General features: G+C 35.7%; 1 long non-coding RNA gene across 3 annotated transcripts in view; it reads right to left on the reverse strand.

Moving 5' to 3' along the window:
• The window catches only part of LOC122141295, a 35,718-nt gene extending 33,148 nt beyond the window's left edge, over positions 1-2,570 (reverse strand). Inside the window, exon 1 of one of the 3 annotated variants that reach the window (XR_006157676.1) lies at positions 2,221-2,570. This is a non-coding gene — a long non-coding RNA (uncharacterized LOC122141295). Of the gene's footprint in view, positions 1-1,753; positions 2,110-2,220 lie in introns of those variants that run through there. The other 2 variants (XR_006157677.1, XR_006157675.1) reach the window with 2 other exon arrangements.
• Between the last annotated feature and the right edge of the window lie 6,303 nt (positions 2,571-8,873).

Consider the following 8,873-nt stretch of genomic DNA (forward strand, 5'->3'; position numbering starts at 1 on the left):
ATATATATATATATATATATATATATATATATATATATATATATATATATATATATATATATATATATATATATATATATATATATATATATATATATATATATATATATATATATATATACATACACACACACACACACACACACACACACACACACAGGTGCTGGTCATATAATTAGAATATCATCAAAAAGTTCATTTATTTCACTAATTTCATTCAAAAAGTGAAAGTTGTATATTATATTCATTCATTACACACAGACTGATATATTTCAAATGTTTATTTCTTTTAATTTTGATGATTATAACTGACAACTAAGGAAAATCCCAAATTCAGTATCTAGAAAATTAGAATATTGTGAAAAGGTTCAATATTGAAGACACCTAGTGCCACACTCTGATCAGCTAATTGACTCAAAACACCCGCAAAGGCCTTTAAATGGTCTCTCAGTCTAATTCTGTAGATTACACAATCATGGGGAAGACTGCTGACTTGACAGTTGTCCAAAAGACGACCATTGACACCTTGCTCAAGGAGGGCAAGACACAAAAGGTCATTGCAAAAGAGGCTGGTTGTCCACAGAGCTCTGTGTCCAAGCACATTAATAGAGAGGCGAAGGGAAGGAAAAGATGTGGTAGAAAAAAAGTGTACAAGCAATAGGGATAACCGCACCCTGGAGAGGATTGTGAAACAAACCCCATTCAAAAATTTAGGGGAGATTCACAAAGAGTGGACTGCAGCTGGAGTCAGTGCTTCAAGAACCACTACGCACAGATGTATGTAAGACATGGGATTCAGCTGTCGCATTCCTTGTGTCAAGCCACTCTTGAACAACAGACAGAGTCAGAAGCGTCTCGCTTCAAAAAGGACTGGACTGCTGCTGAGTGGTCCAAAGTTATGTTCTCTGATGAAAGTAAATTTTGCATTTCCTTTGGAAATCAGGGTCCCAGAGTCTGGGAGGAAGAGAGGAGAGGCACACAATCCACGTTGCTTGAGGTCCAGTGTAAAGTTTCCACAGTAAGTGATGGTTTGGGGTGCCATGTCATCTGCTGGTTTTGGTCCACTGTGTTTTCTGAGGTCCAAGGTCAACGCAGCCGTATACCAGGACTTTTAGAGCACTTCATGCTTCCTACTGCTGACCAACTTTATGGAGACGCAGATTTCATTTTCATTGGCCAGCAAACTCGCCTGATCTTAGCCCCACAGAACATCTATGGGGTATTGTGAAGAGGAAGATGCGATATGCCAGACCCAAGAATGCAGAAGAGCTGAAGGCCACTATCAGAGCAACCTTGGCTCTCATAACACCTGAGCAGTGGCACAGACTGATAGACTCTATGCCACGCCGCATTGCTGCAGTAATTCAGGCAAAAGGAGCCCCAACTAAGTATTGAGTGCTGTACATGCTCATACTTTTCATGTTCATACTTTTCAGTTGGCCAAGATTTCTAAAAATCCTTTCTTTGTATTTGTCTTAAGTAATATTCTAATTTTCTGAGATACTGAATTTGAGATTTTCCTTAGTTGTCAGTTATAATCATCAAAATTAAAATATACTAAACATTTGAAATATATCAGTCTGTGTGTAATGAATGAATATAATATACAAGTTTCACTTTTTGAATGGAATTAGTGAAATAAATCAACTTTTTGATGATATTCTAATTATATGACCAGTACCTGTATATATATAGACCAGCATCTCAAATGGATAGAGATATGCGTTGAAAAGGACCTAAATGCATCCTTTACCTCAAGCTTCAGGTCTTCTACATCAATGCAGCTTCCCTTCATTCTTAGTGCTTCTCATTATTTCAATAGAGTAGAGAAATCCATAAAGCTTGTAGAAGATTTCCATGTTGGAAAATCTGTCCTCTATTGTGACAAGAGCAGTATCTATTAGAGGCAGAAAAAAAACTCTCTTTTGAAGAGCTCTTCTGCAGTTAACTGAGTCTGCTCTGCTCCCTCATACTTAAACTGTTTAGTTTTTTTTTTTCTCTGACGCACCACTGCCCAGCTCATCTATCTTCAAGCTTCTCTGCTATCTCCCTAGCATCTGTTTTAGCAGAATTAAATCCATGATTGCGAAATTCCTGAAGAAATTCTTTCACTGCCCTGATTTCTTCCCTCACTGTCTTGACTGAAACTTTGGGGTTTTGCAGGATCGTACTTACTTCATTTATCTGGAATAACACACTGTACCACACGATGGTACTTACCACAAAAGGCCATCTCTACAGCTCCAGGCAGATGCTTTCAGCTGTTGAGACAACATCTGCATCTGGTTTTCTGTGGCGTAATCCTTTAGAATAGTTAATGCCTTTACAATTTCAGGCATCTGGTAACAAATAGCATTAACAGCTTCTACTCTACACTCCCACCTGGTGGATGACAATGCCTCCAGTGTAAAATTCTTGACATGTTCTTTGAGAATGGTCCAACAGTGAACTGAGGAGCTGAAAAGAGTGTAAAGCTGCTGTTACAGCCCAAAGAAACTTATGGACATCACAGAAGACTTAGCTGCATCACCAATAACAAGATTCAGTGTGTGACTTCCACAAGGAACACATAAAGCAAAGCTTTGGGGTTTAATTCCAGCACTCTATTTTGGACTCCCTGCTTTTTACCTTGCGTGTTGCTCCCGTTATCGTAAGATTGGCCTTGATAGTTGTACTGATCCAATCCTAGTGTTTCTAGGTGGCCTAAAAATGTATCGCATAAGTCTTTTCCTGTTGTGTCAAGTGCCTGAAGAAATCCAACAAAGTGGTCATGAATGGAGACACCCTTTGATAAATCACAATTAACAATTCTTTTTTATTATTATTATTTTTTTATTATTATACCTTTATTTAACCAGGGGAAAAAATCACATTGAGATAGGTATCTCATTTACAAGTGAGCCCTGGCCAAGGTAACAGCACACAGTGAACATGATTGAAACAGACAAAGTAAAATAAGTACATACAACAATAATCAAAAATAGTCACAATTAAAATTAAGAACAGGTGCAGACAGTTTGGAATGTTTGGTTGAGATATGACTTAAACTCATTGACTGAAATAAGTACAGTAAGTTTCAATAATTTTTGAATCTCATTCCAAGCAGTTGGTGCACTATAAATAAAATCAGTTTTTCCAAACTCTGTCTTCATCAAGGGAACATTTAAGAGAATATATCTCTTTGAATGCAGATTATACTTTTGACTGTTAACAGTTAATAGACTAATCATATACAGAGGAAGCTGGCCAACTATGGCCTTATACACAAGTATAAGCCAATGCTTGTATCTTCTTAAGTGAAGTGAGGGCCAACCTACCATTTCATACAATACAAAATGATGAGTGTAAAAATTTGTATGAGTTATAAATCTTAAAGCAGAGTGATAAACAGAGTCTAATGATTGTAAAAGAGCCTTAGTGGTATTTCTGGGCCAGCAATGATCTCAGCAGCTACTTTCAAAAAATATGGCTCAACTTCATCAGGCCCAGCAGACTTCTTAATATCAAGGTTTTTTAAGGCCTTTAAAACTTCACTTCTTAAGATTGGAGAAAAGTTAAAAGTAGGACTGTCTTCTCACCGAAGAGGAGATGGATTTGGTATATCACTCACAGAAATTTCATTAAAAATAGAACCAGAAGAAATAAAATGCATATTAAAACTATTTACCATATCCGCCCTATTAGTAAAGAGACTATCATTTACTAAAATTTGATCAGGGAAATCATTAGATAACGTAGAGGGCGAATGTGATTTGATGGTTTTCCAAAATCCAATAGGATTATTTAGATTTTGTGATGTTTCATTTAGATAATATTCAGATTTTGATCTACGTATAAGAGCTGTACATTTGTTTCTCAATATTCTAAATGCTACCCAATCTCTTTCTATATCCGATTTCCTCGCTGTGGCCCAAGCCAAGTTTCTTTCATGAAGGAGTTCAGATAATTTATTTGAGAACTATGGATTATCATGGCCTTTTACATTGAATTTCTTAAAAGGTGCATGCATATTCACAATCTTCAAAAATAAAGTGTGAAAATACTGCCACGCAGTGGTCACATCTGGTATTAGAAACAAATTATCCCAGTCAGATGCAAAAACAGCTCATGCAGAAACCCTTGAGTATCAAACAATTTAAAGCCCCTTTTTGTAATAGTTCTAGGTTTTACTTTGGGAATTTTACAATTCCTTATAGCAACTACAGTACAATGATCACTAACATCATCAGGAAAAAAACCCTGTATAGGTGTATTTGTGCGGTTTATTTGTTAGTATAATATCTATTAAAGTGGACTTGCTAGGGTTCTTATGATTAGGTCATGTAGGTGATTCAGTAAGTTGAATCACAGTATGCTTTGATTCAATAAGATTCACAGAATCACAATATGCTTTGAATTGATCTGAGTTTGATGTCAACCAATTCCAATTCAAATCACCCAATAATAAAAGATCTTTAGAAAGTAGGTCAGTTAAAACAGCTGACAGTGAGGTAAAAGCATCACTGATAGCTGCAGGTGGTCTATAACAGCCAGCTATACAGTACAGACCAAAAGTTTGGAAACATTACTATTTTTAATGTTTTTGAAAGAAGTTTCTTCTGCTCATCAAGCCTGCATTTATTTGATCAAAAATACAGAAAAAACTGTAATATTGTGAAATAATATTACAACTTAAAATAATAGTTTTCTGTTTGAATATACTTTTAAAAAAAAAATTTATTCCTGTGATGCAAAGCTGAATTTTCAGCATCATTACTCCAGCCTTCAGTGTCACATGTAACATCCAGTCTATCACATGATCATTTAGAAATCATTCAAATATTCTGATTTATTATGAGTGTTCAGTTCTGCTGTCTAATATATTTGATGAATAAAAGGTTAAAAAGAACTGCATTTATTCAAAATAAAAAAATTCTAATAATATATATTCTAATAATATATTTTCTTTACTATAACTTTTTATCAATTTAACACATCCTTGCTGAATAAAAGTATTGATTTTATTTAAAAAAAAGAAAGAAAAAAATACTGACCCCAAATTACTGCCCAGTAGTGTATATTGTAATTACAAAATATTTATATTTTAAAAAACATAGCTTTTTTTTTTTTTTTTTTTTTTATTCATCAAAGTATCCTAAAAAAGTAACACATTCTGAAAAAATATTAAGCAGCCAGAGCTGTTTCCAACTTTGATAATGAATCATCATATTAGAATGATTTCTAAAGGATCATGTGATAATGATCCTAAAAATTCAGCTTTGCATCACAGAAATAAATGATAATTTAAAGTATAATAAATTTAAAAACAATTATTTTAAATTGTAATAATATATCACAATATTACTGTTTTTTCTGTATCTTTGATCAAATAAATGCAGGCTTCATGAGCAGAAGAATCTTCTTTCAAAAACATTAAAAATAGTAATGTTTCCAAACTTTTGGTCTGTACTGTACATAGATGACAATCCTTTCCATATTCCAGGTCGATAGCCAAAAACTCAAACTGTTTAGGGAGAGAAACTGATTTAAGAACAGTTGCATGAAAATTTGATTTAATATACATTGCAACCCCACCCCCCTTACTTTTACGATCAGCTCGAAAAACATTATACCCTTTTTAATGCAATGTCGTGGCTTGAGATTGATTTTTTAAGCCACGTCTCAGAGATAACCAAAATATCTGCTTTGGTCGTCTTGGCCCACACTTGTACTTGGTCTAATTTTGGCAACAGGCTGCGAACATTTAAGTGTACAATGCCAAGGCCTGATCTATTTAAGAAATCCAAAGGAGTTGAAACAATTCCAACTGGACCAGGATTTGGATTAATAACGGCCATTAAAAGCAACAACATTATCAGGTATCGCTGCCTTAGATTTTTTGATGGAGGGCTACATTGTTCATTACAAGAGTCCAATAGAAAGTTTGACAAAAAAAGAGGGTTCTTAGGAATGAGAAAAAAGATAAGTGAGTTCTTTGTCCCTGTATCCATTGACGCGAAACTACTAGCAGCCCGAAATGTAAAGATAGTGTCCGTGCATTTTGATGGGAGACGCATGTGGAGACGCGACAAAAGAAACACTTTGTCTTCCGTCTTCCTTGGTATGTCCCATAATCCAAGCATGGAGATTACCACACAGAAAAACAACACCTTCATAATACCAGCATTGAAGTGAAAATCGTGCAGACAAGCTCCGAGACGAGCTCGCACAGACAGCTCCACGACAGAAGAGCAGGCAGCAGTGCGATAGTGTGAAAGATGTAAGCCTCGTTTGCGGGCAAACAACAGAAAGAGAGTTCAGACAAGGCGAGAGAACATCACCGACCTTAACTACAAGTATCCCCACCACCACAATGATCTGTGAGCTCCAGTTAGTTTAGTATCCAGGGGGTTCTTCAAGGAACAGCCGTGTCTTTCCTATCGCCGTTGTTAACAACGCAAACGCTTTCCAAAGTGAATATATGGTGATGACGCTTCACCCAATGCAAAACAGGTTGTAGATAACTAAAAGTCCGTCAAAACAGATCTGACTTTAATCCAGACTCAATGCAAGATAGAGCCCGGATTTAAAAACGCCTTCTTAAATAAAACTTACAACATTTAGACATGCAGGACAGGACTGCGGATCAACAGATCAGACAAGACAGACACAGTGCTGCCATCTTGGATTGATTGACCATGCACCACTGATAGCTGCTCATTGAGACTGAGGTCTGGAGTGCATCCATGATCACTGCGTAGTATTTGGCTATTTTTACTCTCTCAAGTCAAGTCAAGTCATCTTTATTTATAAAGCGCTTTAAACAAAAAAGATTGCGTAAAAGCAGCTGAACAATATCAATTAGGAAAGCAGTGTGTCAATAATTCCCTTACGAAAAAGAAGTTTATTCAAGTGTGCTATTAGTATACTTCTTTTAAACTAAAAATAGGAAAGTATGCTTTTAGTTTACTTTTTATGTACTTCTCAGAAATGGGCTTTATGTTCTTTTCAGAAATATACTAAAAATGACATTTAAGTATACTTGACTTATACTTACAAAAAGTCTAAATATACTTGAACTATACTTAAGTATACTTAATAAAATAAACTTGAAGTATACTACTTTTTGGTAAGGGAATGCAAAATGACAGTTAAAGGCAGTTCATCATTGAATTCAGTGATGTCATCATGCAGATCAGTTCAGTTTAAATAGTATCTGTGCAATAATTTGCAATCAAGTCAACGATATCGCTGTAAATGAAGTGTCCCCAACTAAGCAAGCCAGAGGCGACAGCAGCAAGGAACCAAAACTCCATCAGTGACAGAATGGAGAAAAAAACCTTGGGAGAAACCAGGCTCAGTTGGGGGTCAGTTCTCCTCTGACCAGACGAAACCAGCAGTTCAATTCCAGGCTGCAGCAAAGTCAGATTGTTCAGAAGAATCATCTGTTTCCTGTGGTCTTGTCCCGGTGGTCGTCTGAGTCAACAGTTGCAGCAGTTGCACAGTTTGCCACACTGGAAATTAGTTAATTTTGAATATGTTTACTTAAGTGTCACTTAGCTCTTTTTTCTGAATTCTCCTCAAATGCTCACACATCACTGGATCAAACTGAGCCATTAATTGTACTTTTCCAAGAAAATTTCCATTACCAGACTCAAACAATATGTCGGAGTGCCCATGAAATGCAAGATTGTGGTCTGCCAGATGGTTTACAATTCTAATAAGTCTTCTTAAAATCTCTTTCCAGCAGTTGACTCAAAGAGCAATTAGATCTTGGTTTATCTGATCTATAGCTGTATTTGTTTGTAGTTTCTGTAAAGGATCTTGCCAAGTATGCATGTTTGTGATATGTTCAGCAGACCTCTCATGCTGTCTCAAGTGGGCTGCAAGAATTTTCCAGTTATTGAACTCATCCACACTTAGCTGAATGTCATTTTCTTGATTGCCAAACAGGTGGCAAAAAAGCACATAACAGTGTTTTTTTTTTTCTTGTTGTTTTTTTTTTTACTATACACAATCCAGGACCTCTTTTTCTTTTCTCCGTTCTTCATTTGCAGGTAATAGCATCTGCTTGTAAATCTTTGCCCTTCTATTTTGTATTTTTTGGATTCTGTACTTAATCTGAATTGTATGAGGCGCCACGTAGGATTTAAATTAAACATAAAACATGTGCATATACACCTATACATTACTCACATATACATGCATACTACTGGATGTTCACAAATACATATATGAAATGCACGTGCACATTAATATGAAATCGATACCAATACATATAATGTTAACAATGAATGCATACACACTTGTGAATAATTTGCGTATACATATAAACTTGACGCGTGCATACACCTACAGACAGTCGCGTATATGTATAAGCTCAATCCATGCATATACACCTACACACACTTGCGCATACATATGAACTCACTGCATACAAACACAACTGCACATACTCACATATACATATAGACTTGATCCGTGCATATACACCTATTAAACACTCGCACAAAAATATAAACTCGATGTGCACATACACATCCATAAAACACTCGCGCATACATAAAAAATAACATTTACTAACGTATACAGTTCAGATAAGAAAGACAAATGCTTTATTTGTGTACATATATATATGCAAGTGATTTCATATGTGGATGTGCGTGAACTTTTCAGTGTAAACGGAAGGCATTTCAGTGTAAAAGGAAGTCGTTTAAGCGTGAATGGAAGTAACCTGTCTATATACCGCATTTGCAATCATGGACAGGGATCGTGCTACAAATGAAGCAATTAGCAATCTTTTAGCAATTAGCAATGTTCTTTCTTTGCCCACTATTATAATAACACGCAAACGATGCCAACATCATCAAAAGGCAAAGTTCACGGACCATGAT

This window comes from Cyprinus carpio, chromosome B21 (genome assembly GCF_018340385.1).
Source record: "Cyprinus carpio isolate SPL01 chromosome B21, ASM1834038v1, whole genome shotgun sequence".
Classification (NCBI taxonomy): Eukaryota; Metazoa; Chordata; class Actinopteri; order Cypriniformes; family Cyprinidae; genus Cyprinus; species Cyprinus carpio.